At 37.5% G+C, this 14807-nt stretch overlaps 1 protein-coding gene across 3 annotated transcripts in view; it reads left to right on the plus strand.

Moving 5' to 3' along the window:
* LOC122812351 (beta-1,3-galactosyltransferase 2-like) overlaps nucleotides 1–14807 on the plus strand; it is a 594134-nt gene that overhangs the window by 188953 nt on the left and 390374 nt on the right. The window lies entirely within an intron of this gene.

Below are 14807 nucleotides of genomic sequence, written 5' to 3' on the forward strand. Positions count from 1 at the left end.
CATGCACACACTCACACCTAGGGCCAATTTGGAGTGTCCAATCCACCTACAGTATGTCTTTGGGATGTGGGAGGATACCGGAGCACCTGGAGGAAACCCACGTGACCACAGGGAGGACATGCAGACTCCACACTGAAGACACCCCAGCTGAGGATCAAACCACAGAACCTCTTGCTGTGAGGCTGCAACGCTAACTGCTGCACCACTGTGGCTGCCCATTTACAGGGATATCACCTGATGGTCAAAAATGTGTTAGCTTCCATATATTTTCACAATATGGACTTCATTTCAGTGTTTTTTTATTTTCTAAATTATAAAGTACTAGCCATGAAGTTGTTTCTTGCAAAGGTGTTTCTTACATTTAAGTAGGTATTCATTTTTTAAACAGATCTGCTTTACTGAAACTTTTCCAACAAGTAACCACCATTTCACAAAATAAAAACTTCCAGTATAACTACACAGACATCTATAACAAATTAAGGATGACAGAAATTAAATGATTTTGTTCCTTGTTCAAGTTTGTTAAGGGAATATTTTAGAATGCAACTGAATCCACTCCAATCAGTTTGTAGAATGCTGAGTTTTTGCAAAGAAAAAGAGTGACTTGGGTTTAGAACACTCACAGGCTATAAGAAGTATATCTGCACTTTTATTGGAGCAGAACACACAAACAGGAAAGAATATTCACAATGGCAATCAACTAAGCTGGAGTGTAGTATAAATTGTGTATTACCATAAATTATTGATAATAAAATTTGGAAAATGGGATACATTTATAAGCTGTCCTCTGTAGTCACAGTTGTTCAGCTGTTAGATCCAATATTTAGAGAAATGGGTAGATGAGAATATAAACAAGTTTATGGTCTAGTTGCAGATGAAAGCCAGTGTATGATTTTTTTTGACAGGATAATCATAACTAATTGACTGCAGTTTCCTAATATTAGATGTAAATTTCAGATTTAGATTCTTTAGTGTAATTTTTACAACCATTAAAATTGTTCAGGTACAAAACAACAAGTATTATAATATATCTAGCACCAATACCATAGTTAGTATACGTAATTTCAACAATCTTCATTCATGTTATACTTTACACATATTTAAATATCCTGTTTTACCATGTTTTCATGATATGTATTTAGTATTTTCTATAGTGCTAATGAAAGGTCTCCTTTAATTAAACATATCTTCAATGAGAAATAAAATCACACAAATGTCTTGTTTATTGTCTTGAGCACATCTTTTCCATCATTTCCAATTATTTTTATAAACAAGATGTATCTGATATCCGTGTAGATTTCACATTCAGATTATATATGGAACAATTCCTCCTGTTTTATGTTGTTATATAGGCATGATGGGATTTCTTCCATCTTATTGATTTATTTTCCCATAAATTTTACTCTAGACATTAAATTTATACTTGATGCAATTGTAAGTACCTTTTTATTTCTGCTCCAAATAACTTGTATTATTTAATTTGACTACTATATTTATTCAAGTTTTTAAATATCTAGTGTTTCATGTTTGCTATTTGTCTATTTTGCTTTAAAAATGTATTTAACATAATTATCACTTAGAGAACCCATATTTTGTAAGTAATTTGCTAGATATTTTAATCAGTATGTTGTTGCTAAATGTAATCTTTTATGTTTTGTGTTTTGGCTAAATAGTCTAAGTCATTTTTCATTTTTTTCTGCAATAATTTTTCAGTACACTGTTAGCTGGACTTCTAGTGTCTTTAAATCACATGGAAGAACTTTTCTGATCCAATGCTCTATTAAACTCATACCTCAGTCACACTGTTAGGAATGACTTTGGTGAATTCAACATATGTCTCAACATTATCTGTATTTCATTAAGCATACTATAGTTCAGTTTATTTGTCCATACTACTGTCCCATGTGACATTAAGCCCTTGAAGTGTATCTCTTATGCCCATTATTATGGATTTAATATAATATCCACTATATTTCTTATTGAACATTTTTAGATTATTTGCTATTTTTATTATTTCCATTAGCATATAACTTATTTGTTGGGCCCAGTTGTTATTTAAGGTAAATATTAATTCCATTAATCCACTTATTCTATTTTCTTCCCCTTTTGCAATAGCTGATGTTTTACATTTTACTGTCTTCTTATATCAAAACTAATAATCTACTTTTCTCCATATATTAATTTCTAGTATATATGCTTCTGTGATATTTTCTAACATTCTTATTTGGTTTCTCACTGGAGGTATACTTAGTGCTAACAAAAGCAGGCCATCTGCATACCCAGTGATGGGGAAATTAAGAAGGACAGTCATTGTATGTTTTCTGAGGGCTGAACAAATTAAATTAGTTTTGAAGAAGGACCAACTTTTCAGTCCCCATATTTTATCTAATTCCAAAATGGATGACAGCTTCTCATCTTTTGAATCTTAAAAATATTTTACTATGTAGCAGCAGTAAATCTTTTTGATTAAGATGCAATTTACTAATAGTTACACTGGGCTTCCCCTAAGACAACTGTCATTAGGTTTCTGAATGCCTTTGATAGATTTGATATATTTAAGTATGATTACTAAGTAAAGATATCACTAACTGGTTAATACCAGTTCCCAAGATCATCTGTCTGAGTGTGGTAACCTACAGTGGAGGAGTAGTCTCTGAAGAAGATACTTGACCAAAAATTCTGGAAGGCTTGCTCAAATGAGAAAATAATAGTAAAACTTGAAAATGGGACTCCTGCAGTCTCCTTTTTTGTTAAGGATCACCCAGTTTATTAAGGAGTTAAGGATAAGCCAGTTTATTAAGGATGAGTTTGAGTGGTTTTACCACTCCATAAGAAATATATTGGTCATTCAGCTTCCTAAAATAGTTTCCTAGTATACAAAAGTTAATTGATACTGCAGAAATAGAAGATTTTTTAGTACAGAGACTCTGGCTAAAAGTCAAAACTTTAACTTAGTTCATTGCAAGATCAGCCTTAACTTCTGAAATAATATTGCTTAAAATTACTGAAGCTGAAGAACCTCAAGTCAAGCCAAATTGTTTTTGACACCTAATTATTTTAATTCATTTAAATATATATTTACTTGACTAGAGAATGGTGGTGTAATAAATACTATATTGCTAAAGTGGATTTGTCTAAGTGTAAATTGTAATATGTGACCTTTTTACATGTGTTCACTCTGTAAAGTATTTTAGCAAATCCATAACATCTGCAAATAAAATTATTTCGATATATGATTGGAAATCTTACTGCTGCAGATTAAAGTATGTTGAGTATTTTTTTTCAATAGATCTAAGAAAAGGATTGAAAGAAAATGTTAAAGAGGGTACCCTTATCTTTTGCCAGTGCTGATTTTAATATTATAGATGATCAAGTCAAAGCAGAATCGTATTGTAAGATCTTATCATAGCATCTTAATCAGAAATTGAAATTGCAGAGGAAAGGGATATGCATTTAGTCAAATGTTTTGATTATATATAAAGTGGAAAAATACATTTTGATTGGGATGCTCTGTGTTATGGCATAAATTAAGCTCTAACATAATGTTGGTATCCAGTGTCTGATGAGCTTCCATACAATCATATTGAAATTTAAAAATGAAACAATGAGCTATCATATGTTATCTCTTGGCAAGGATCATCTCTTGGCAAGGATCATAGTCATAAATGTTAAAAACTTGTATAAAAAGTCACTGGCTTCTCTCATAAAATGAGGGAGCAATACCAGCAGGACCTAGATTTTTGTCAAATTTTACTTTACCAATTACTTCTGAACCTTCAGTTACAAGAAAATGAATATAAAGCTCAACATTAAATTCAATGTAATAACAGTGGGTTGAAGCAAGTTCAAAAAGCTATCAATGTGTGAAATCAATGCCGTTCAAGAATATAGGACTGATAAAATATGAGGGACCAAATTAGATAAATATATATTGGAGACAGAAGTGAAAGGGGCCATAGAGAGGTTAACCTCTCATAAGGCATCTGGAATAGATGGATTGCAACAAAAAACAAGTAATCTCCGTGGTATCACCAAAGTCTCATAACAACCCATTAAAGTGTAGTGGGTCCAAAAACAAAACAGTGTAAGAAACTTCTCTGTGTGGAAGATTTTTAGTGCGTATATTTCTAGTTAATCACTGTATATTAATCAGATCACACAATAGTAGTAGAAGTAGCGAACGTAAACTCGTCTTAAGTCAAAACAAAACAAAAAGTAATAATAGAAAATATATAATTGTACAGCATTACTAAGTATTTGAAAGTAATCCAAGCAAGGCAGGCAGTCTGTTTACAGTCAAAAATCCTTTAAGTCCTTTATTAAGTACACAGACTTTCGACTGGTATTTATAATAATAGAAGAAATTTGGGCGGGGCATTGGCAAACTTCCTGTACTCTTTTTGATGAGTGTCACATACTTGAGCTATCACTAACTCAGGTAAGTTGGACCTCGATTTAACATCTCATCTGAAGGACAACACCCTCAGTAGCCCAGTACTGGAATGTCAGCAATCCAATCACCCGGAGTCAGAACAAAACCCACAGCCTTATGGTCTTCCACCGCTAAAGCAGTGGCGGCTGGTGACTTCAAATCAAAGGTGGGCTGCAGGAGGCAGCTGAATGGGTGGGGTCAATGGGAAGGGGTGCAGCCAACTAGAAAGGGGAGGAGCTATGCTCAAAACCCCAAAAACTAACTAAATACACTGCCCTGGGTGCCAAACCGTCATTATGAGAGTCCAATCAAGACAAAATGAAGTGTAGAAGAATAAAAATATTTCAGTGCATTGGCTGCATGACAGCTTACTTAATATCTGGATGGAAACAAAAAGGTTGTGGGGCATGAAAAAATAAATTACTTTTTAAATACATTACTGGAATGCCAGTCAAAATCAAGTACAAGAAAAACAAGCAGCACTCAACTCAAACCACTTCTTGCACTGCAGTTCTAATTATAATTTATATTCAGCTTTATTAGAAATCTCTGATGGCCCCACTTGTAAAAATGTTTCTTATCCAAAAAAAAAACCTGCTGCCTGACAACTACTTGTTTCATGGGGAAAACATGATCAAAGTAAAAAATGAAAAGCAAACAAGAAATAAGCTCAAGATACATTGCTTAAAAGGATTACTGTACAGGTTATGGACCACACAACTGGCATTCTGTTTAGTTTACGGGTAAAGCCTGCAGAGATGACTGGAAGTCTCCCAGTGCAATGAGCTTCTTAAAATAATGTAATCCTATCCTTTATTACAAATACTATCATATGCATTTCAATACACGAGGCCTATACATTATCTAGTTAAGTATTCTCTGCATGGCAACAACAGAAAGGCTTTCAGTGTTGGCAATTCTTTAACAGTATGCTTATTAAAGCTTACTTGCATCTTATGATCTCAGCCAAGCTTACCTGATGATGGTCATTAAAGTATTGCTACTTAAACACAGAGCAACAGGCACTTTAAGTAATAAGCATAAATCAACAGTACACAAAATATGACAGAAACCAGACCACTCTGCAAAAATCAAGGACAGATGAAAAGCCACTCTAGTACTTGTGTCTACCTTGGATGGGGGGGGATACTCTGCACATTTACACTGCATAATTACTCCTTGCCTTGCTTTGACACATCCAGAGTCACTACATGGGGGAGTGGGGTGTAACAAGTATGTAATAATTTGAAATGTCTCTGGCTGACTGTGATGGCCCTGACACATTTTGTTATAACTCAAAACCTCAGAGCAAGAAATGTGGACAAAGCCATACAAAGAAGTGAGACAAAGGCCCAAAAATAAGGACAATTTTTAAAATATTGCTCTTACAAACTTAGAAAGATAATAGAATAGGTCTTGCATTAGTATGAATTTTCTGAATGGTATGAAATCTGAAACGCAAATGTCTGTCATTATTTTCTAACTTCAGTCTTTAATGATTTGTCACTAATTTGCTAAAAAAACACAATTTTATGAAAAATGAACCAAAAATGCGATGTAAAAATATAAAATAGCCACACAATACAGCTGGGAACCTGTCAAAGAAGGGACACTTTAATATTAGTACTGTTAACATGAGTAGCTGACAAAATAAAAGAATCTACATGCATTTCTGAAATAAAAGTAATCTATAACTCTGATTATTACAGTTATTTATTAATTGTAAACCCTCCATGTTTTCTTCCAAAATTGCTATTTTGCGGAGGGATTATTAGGGGAAGAGCAACATTTTGAGCCAAAATCACGGACAGTTGAAAGGTTTGGCTATGCCTAATTCTATAAAGCAATTTATTTGCATGTACCTCTGGGCAAGGCCAAATATATTGGGGGAACATATAAACAGTATTAAAAGTTGCTCTTGTATAAACTGAGACAGTTGATAGAACAACATGTCTTACTTTAGCATGCATTTTTCTGAAGGTTATGAAGTCTGAAACTCAGTGTGTCATTATTTAGTGACTTCATTCCTAAATGATTTTGCCAGAAAACCATAAATTTTATGAGGAACAAACCAAAAATAAGAAGCAAAAAGCTATTCATTCTTTGAAAATCTGGACAGTTGGGAGGTATAGTTCAGCTGGGACTGTCTTTAAGTTTGCCACCCTTCTCCCTCACAAAATCATGGAGCCTCCCCCTGCAGCCATTCCAATGATCCATTACCATAAACACTAATGTGCATACTGATTTACTTCTATGATGATTTGGACTTTATTTTAAAGTTTTATTTTGCATTTTACAGCACAAACACTAAGACATCTGCTAAACAAACTTAGCATTAAAACTTCTCTGCCCTTGAAACTCACATTCATTGAAACAGCATTGAAACCCACATTCAAAGAAAATGCTTTTTACCAGTGGCAGATAAAGATTAATTCTGGGCTGTTTTCAAATCATAGGCCCCTTGCATATGAAACATACATGTGCTCTTTGATACACCTTCCTATTGTTTTGAACATTTTTCCAGAAAACAATGAAACAAAATGCATGCACCAATAATGACAAAACTGCCCAGTTCAGAACATTTCCATCATACGTCTACTCAAACTTCTACAGTCCACCATTATCAGTAAATATGCACAATTCTACAGTCCACCATTATCAGTAAATATAAACAATCTCTGAAGTAAAAAAGTCATCTAAATAATTCCACATTAAATAAATCTGTAACTAATGAAGAGGCTGCTGCTAGCAAACACCTTTATATTTCATGGTTTCATCGAAAAATAAAGCGTCTGATGCCCCTGAGGAATAAATTGCCTATATTACATTAAAAATGATAAGCTAGTAATATTGCAATAGGAAATGGATGGCAAACTGATATAACAGGCTCATAGTTAGTATCTTAACTTTTTCAGTACGGCAGTATTCACCCCTTGTGGGAGTAGAACCAACAACCTTCTGCATCAAAAGCAAGTACACAACCTGTTGTGCTATTAACAACGCAAGCTGACTTAGCATAAGCAGAACTAAACTTCTCTTCCCCTGCAGCTCCCAGCTCCTTGTAAAATCTACTCAATACTCAACTGCATCTCAACTTCGCAGCACAAGAAATCTGGAAAAAGCCAAATTTATTGGGGGGGGTCAAAAGACCAAAAACCAGGGACACATTAAACATTGCTTGTATAATCTTGGAAAGTTGCTAGAATAAAATGCTGTGTTACCACCATACATTTTACTGCCATGGTCCCTGTGCAAAAGAGTCAGAGCAACATACCACTATGCCAAATCAGCTGCTTTGTGAAAGAAAAATGCTGTGTTACCACCATACATTTTATGTCCCTGTGCAAAACAGTCAGAGCAACATACCACTATGCCAAATCACCTGCTTTGTGGAAGAAAAATGTTGCGTTACCACCATACATTTTACTGCCAACGTCCCTGTGCAAAACAGTCAGAGCAACATACCACTACACCAAATCGGCTGCTTTGTGAAAGAGAGGAAGACTGAAACTTAAATGGCTATCATTTAATGAATTCAGCTCTCACCATAGCAGTCAACCTCTTAGCACAAAACACCTGGACAAACCCAGTAATGAGGGAATACAGCCCTCAAACATATTCAGTGAATTCAGTTCTTGCCATAGCTGTCAACCTTAGCACAAAAAAACTGGACAAAGCCAATAATGGGGTAATACAGTCCCAAAAATAAGGACAAATTTCAAATATTCATCTTAGAAAATTGCTAGAATAAAAGGTTATGTAAAGGGTTGTGTTACTATGCATTTTCTGAAGAATATGAAGTCTGAAATTCAGTGTCAATTTTACTTCTGACGGAACAAAAACAATTTTCAGCAGAGGACCAGGGAGAAATACTGCAGACATGTGTCTTTGTAAAATGGCAGGACACCAGAGCAAATCCACACAAACACAGGGATGAGATGCAAGCTCCACACAGAAGGAACCCCAGCCAAGAATCAAACCAGAAAACCTATAGCTGCGAGACAACAATGCTACCACTGCACCATCAAATATGCATGGAATTAAACATTCAGAAACCTGAAGTCTGAAATTCAAATGCCTGTCAATTTTATTTAACATTTGTTAATCAGGACAATCTGACTTGGAACAAAAAAAAAACTATTTTTAGCAGAGGCCCAGGAAGAAATAGTGCAGACATGTCTTTGTAACATGGGAGGACACAAAAGCAAACCACACAACCACTGGGAGAAGATGCAGACTCCACACAGAAGGCAACCCAGTCAAGAATCAAACCTGAGAGCCTGCAGCTGTGAGGCAACAGTGCTACCACTGCACCATCAAATATCAAGCATTGCAATATTTACAAACCACAGATATTATGAGGAACAGATCAGATCAAATATGAGGCAAAAATCTGCATTTTTTTTTACAAATGGTGGTGGTTAGGGAATTCAGGTCCTTAACACCTGCATACAAGGTACAAGGTTCAAGCCTGAGTATCTCTACCTACCACCATTTGCTCTCTCTAGCCACCAGTATATAGTAACTGGGGCATTTTACACACACACCCTGATCCAAAGCCCAGCGACCAACCGAACACACACGCTGATCCAAAGCCCAGCGACCGACCGAACAGTCGTACATATAAGAATCAATAAAAGCTTGCAGATCATACCTTGCTACCTAAGGCTGAGGCTACCATTTTTTAGATATTAGCATTAATGTACACATTTTGCTAATATTCATAACACCAGGAGCCAAGTTGAATAGCTTCGGCTTTTTCCATATTGCACACCTCCATCCTATGCCATTTTTACTATAGTCATGTACATGCATATTCTTGCTGCAAAGCCCATTAATGCAATATTATTAAAATCATATATTCCTCACACTAATTATTTGATTGTGCAGATGTATTATATCATGTCAGCTGGCAGATAACACCCTGTTCCCTAGAGATAGAGCTGTCGTTATTGAGATGCTATCATTAATATGGAAATACTGTTAATATTCATAACAATAGGTTCAAACAAAGCTGTACAGCTGTTGATATGAGAAACATTACCCAACACCAATTTATCTCATATTTTACTGCTGCCCCATGTACACATGGCTGGGAACCTATACTCTTGTTACCAAGACCATTAATGCTTTTCTAACAAAATCTATAAAAAGAGATACATTATACTATCCATAGCCCTGCATCAGTCATCCCTAAATCATGGAATCATGCCTTCTGCTGTTTTTTTTTTTTTTGCAGAAATGTACTAAATCCATCCAGTTTTCAGCTGATACACTGATCCTTGATGGAAATGTTATCATTATTATGCTACCAAAGTTGGTATTCATAAATGGGGACAAAAATAGCTGGAGGATGTATGCGTATTAGCCACTTAATTTTGTTATGTCTTCCACCTTGGGGAATGGAAGTGGTAGACAAACTGATGCTACTTCAGAGATATAGGTTCTGATTCCTGCTCTACACTGAACGTTTTGGATTAATTAAAGGGACAATGTAACAATGAGTATTCATATAGTAATAGAAATATTGATAATATTGACATAGCAGATTTTGTCCAATGGTTTAACAGTATACGTTGGCTTTGCTTATATTATATTTATTTTTACACGTGCACAAGTGGGAACTCAAAAATTCTTACACTATTGCAGTCCAAAGTTTTGAGAGTAATTAATGGGGCAATATAACAAAAAGTGTTCATGTGTGATATGAACATGAATCCTAACACTGGTAAGATAGATTTGTATCCAATCACTAATCCAGTGTATTTTGATTTTGCTTAAATCATTTTTATATGTACACACACACACACACACACACACACACACACACACACACACACACACCTGTCTGTCTATTTATCTATCTTATCATCTACTCTAGCTCTCTATCTATCTGTCTGTCTATCTCAGAGTGAAAACATAGTCTGTGAACATTATAGCAGCTTACTTTTCTACACAGCTACATATACGTGTTACTACTTTTACTGTCATGGATAGCTACAGACAGCCAACAGTGTTCTATGTGTGTGGCAAAATATGCAACAGTAGCCATAAATGGTGCCCACAACAACCATTACATGTGAAGTATTGCCATCAACATTAACCAGCTTCCAAACAAAGCCTCAGAAATGCAGGCAATATCATAATATACAAGCTGCATCTCTCATGCAAAAATGTTACCAGCACATGTTAGGAGCACTATAATCATGAACATGAACATCTATGACACAGATGTAAAATGTGATACAGCCTGGTGGATGTGGTATAACAGAAAAAGGAATAGGCATTGGTTTCAAGCAATTACACTATCTCCTATATAGAGGTAATAATCCAGTAATACAACAGACATGCATGACATATGAAAAAGGGCTATTCTGCCAAGTCATACCAACCCAATCAACAGATATTAAATAAAATAAAAATAAATATAGGCCATCATGTTTAGTTTTCCAGTGCCATACACCAGTAATGGGTCTCATTAAGAAGCATTATTCCAGGCTTTTATTCTGTGTAAGCGACTGATGGCACTTAGTGTTACTATTTGCAAATGCACATTAATCTAGTAGTATGCTCCAAAATCTGCGAGTCTTGCACAGCATACCAGCTACACTGTTGTACAGGTTGAAACCCTAAGAATAATCCAGACTTGAGTACATTTATGCAGCTCAGGCATTTGTTAGAGGATGGTGGAATAGGACTGATGTGGCTATGCCTTCATATTTATATTTGAAGGGAGAGATAAAGACAATGCCCTAAAGTGAGGGATGTGGTCTTTGCTGCCCTGGGCCTTTATCAGAACTGGAATGATGACTTGCACCTGGACTACGCTGATGGGTAGACTCTGAAGGGGTATTGTCACTTTATGATGGGGCAAAGCCACTCCTAAAGAGAGGCCCATGCCTAATAGCTCACAATCACCTTCTGAATGATGTAGACCATAGGGGTAGTGGCTACAAGCACTGCTTTGAGTCATCTTTCACAAGTATCCGTGACAATTCTTTGGATCCTCTTATGGTGTCTATGGCAAAGAGGGGTAAAACTAAACTATTGTGCTATCAGGTAGAAGAGGCATAGGGGAGACATGGTGTCACAAAAGTCTATTTAACCCATGCATTTCTATGTATTTTGAAAAAGAAAAAAAATAGAAAAGAAAAACAGTTTCTGAACACACACACTGATCCAAAGCCCAGCGACCGACCGAACACACACACTGATCCAAAGCCCAGTGACCGACTGAACACACACACTGACTGATCCAAAGCCCACCGACACACAGCCCTTCACCCACCTACCTGACGAACAGCAAGCCCACAGACTGATCCAAGCGACCGATCCACGAAATGACTGAACAGCACACAATCCAAACACCTACCCGAAGCCCGCGCACTGAAACAGTCCCGTGAGAGCAGCTCAGTCCTCCTCTCCTCATTGGTCTGTGAGAGCAGCTCAGTCCTCCTCTCCTCCTGACTGCAGCTGAAGCAGTCCGGAGCTCCTTTGTTCTGTGCAGTCGTCACCGCACAGATTCCTGGTACCTCACAGCAATGATTGCTGGGTACCTATGTGTCCATATCAGGACTGCTGGTAAAGGCAGTCTTTGTTTTTATGTTTCACAGATTTTTTTTTTTAATTTTCTAGGTGGGAGACAGTCTTTGTTTTTATGTTTTTTTTTTTATTTTCTAGGTGGGAGGGCTGCAGTCCGGCAGTCCGATAGGACGAGCCGCCCCTGCACTAAAGGCATGTCTGTTACCTCTTGCCCCACTGACACTGATTGTCAAACAGGTTTTACTTTGATATTCAAAGATGACTTAGATACTGTAAATTCTTACATAAAAAAAATTGTACAGTGGCAACTGTTAAAGGCTTGTAGTTAAGTTAGTGGAAAGCCCAGTCTGTATTCATTATTTGCTCTCTCTGCTTTCCTTTAGAAAAATTACAGAATAGGAGCAATTGAGTATCATTATTACACCTAAGTTTTTTTTTACCAAGCATGTTAATGTCACCTGAAGTAAAGCAATGAATCAGTTTGGTTTAATGATGAAAACATTATGTTTAAGAGATGAAGTTATAAAACTTTTATTCCTCCCATCTTAGAATATAACATTTTATTTCTGTAAATATAACATTGGTTGATTGATAAAACTAGAATCTACCCTATCATGTACGACTATTTGGTAGTTTGTGGGTACTATGTTTTTTCTAAAGGGGATGACTATGCACTTTGTGGCATTTAGCTTGAGGCCATGATTTTGACACCAGGTATCCATCTCAGTGAGCCCCTTTTGAAGGATGTCTGTGTCAGCCAGAGAGTCAGTTATAACCCCTAGTTTACAGTCGTCTGCGAACTTGGTCAGCCATAGTCCTCCTGTGCTTGCCTGTACCTCTGAGAAGTATATGCCGAACAGGAGGGGTCCTAGGACTGAGCCCTGGGGAACTCCACTTGTAACCGATTTAGAGTCGGACCTAACTCCCACAACTCTCATCATGTGGGTTCTGTCCGTGAGCAAGTTGGCAACCCATCTTGTGATGTAGGGGTTTATGTTCAAGCTGGTGAGCTTGTCTATAATACCAGAATGGGGAATGGTGTCAAAGGTCTTTGCAAGGCCTAGGTAGGCTGTGTGTACCACCTTTCCCTCATCTATAGCCTTGGTAACTGTCTCAAAGGAGTCCATCAGGTTTAGGAGGCATGATCTGCCCTTAACAAAGCCAAACTGGGTAGGGTCCAGTGTTTGGAGGTTCCCAATGTCTCTGTTAATGAGTTCCATGATGATGTGCTCCATAGCCTTGCAGACTAAGCTAGTCAGGCTTACAGGATGATAGTTCACAGGGTCTGTTTTGGCTCCACCTTTGTGGAGCGGAATAACCGCTGCTGTGCGCCACTCTATGGGTACGTAGCCTGTGGAGAGGCTGAGTTTGAACAGTGTGTTTAGGTGAGGGGTTAGTTCGTCTTTGAGCTTGTGTAGGATGCAGCCTGGGATACCATCTGGTCCCACTGATGCTGTGTTTTTGGCTTTGGAGAGGGCTTTTTTAACCTGAGTGTCTGTGATTTCAGGGAGTCTAAATTCTTCTGGTATGGTTATGGGCCCTCTTGGGGGTGAGCGGGGGTGAAGTTTGTGCTGAACCTGTCTGCCAGGATGTTGGCAATATCGGTCGGTTCAGTGTATTTTGTGCCATTTTGCACTAACTCCGAGCAGATCTGAGCATTGCCACTTAGATTCTTGACATAGCTAAAGAATGCCTTGTAGTTATCTTTGGAGTCCTTGGCAATTTTTCTTTCAAAGCTTGCCTTGGATGGTTTTATGAGGGATCGTAGTTTTGTGCTGATACTCTGATCAGGGATGTCTTCCCTTCTTGGGATTTTAACTCTTTTCTGTACTAGTTTCCTCCTTCTATTGTATAGCTTGTTTATGGCAGGAGTCCACCAGACTGGTTTCCTTTTCTTGGAGGAGTGAGTCTTGATTTTTCTTGGGATGGCATGATCCGTACATTCTTGTAGGTGCCCATAGAATGCATTAGTAAAGAATTTTGCAGCTTGGACAGCGTTATCCTTCAGCATGGAGGCTTTGAAACTTTCCACCTTGGTCTTAAGTAGTGTGAGGTTTGCTTTTGAAAAGTTTTTTACAGTGGTTTTCTTGTCCGGGGTGGGGGCGGAATGTGGATATCCAAAGTGATTTGGTTATGGTCTGATCTAACCAGCGAGGGGTTGACCTCCAGTGTGGAACACCGGTCACCCATGTTGGTGATGACCAGGTCCAATATGTTGTCACCTCTGGTGGGAGTGTTGACCAGTTGAACCAGGGTGCTTGAGTTTATAAATTGTAGGAAATGTTGGGCAAGGGAGTTAGTACTTGAGTAGTTCTCCCAGTTAATGTTTGGATAATTGAAATCACCCAATATTAGGGTGTTTGGTAGGACATTTATGTTTCCTAGTGTTTCCAGGAATGTGGAATGGGGGTCCTGGGACATGGTGGGTGATCTGTAGCAAGCTATAATTTGAATTGCAGTTTTGCCCATTGTTAGTTACACGTGGATGATCTCTGAAGCATCGTGCTGTGCCACTAACCTGGAGGTGTGGGTATCCTTGATTAATATGGATATTCCCCCACCTTTTGTATTTTGGTTTGGGTTCTGTGGCCTAAATGTATGGTATGAGTTGTAGCCTGGTAGTGCTGGGGTGCTCTCTGGAGCCTTAAACCTGGTTTCTGTTACTGCACATATATCGATTTTCGACATACTGAGGAGTGCCTCGAGTGCGTACATTTTGAAGTTCAGACTTCTGGCATTGAGTAGCATTACCCTCAGTTTTTTGTTACTTGTGCTATTTACAGCAGTAGGTTTGTCTTTTGAGCCTTGCCCAAAAAAGGCACTATGGGGGTGG

The sequence above is a fragment of the Protopterus annectens genome, chromosome 9.part0 (genome assembly GCF_019279795.1).
Source record: "Protopterus annectens isolate FY-2018-M chromosome 9.part0, PAN1.0, whole genome shotgun sequence".
Classification (NCBI taxonomy): Eukaryota; Metazoa; Chordata; order Ceratodontiformes; family Protopteridae; genus Protopterus; species Protopterus annectens.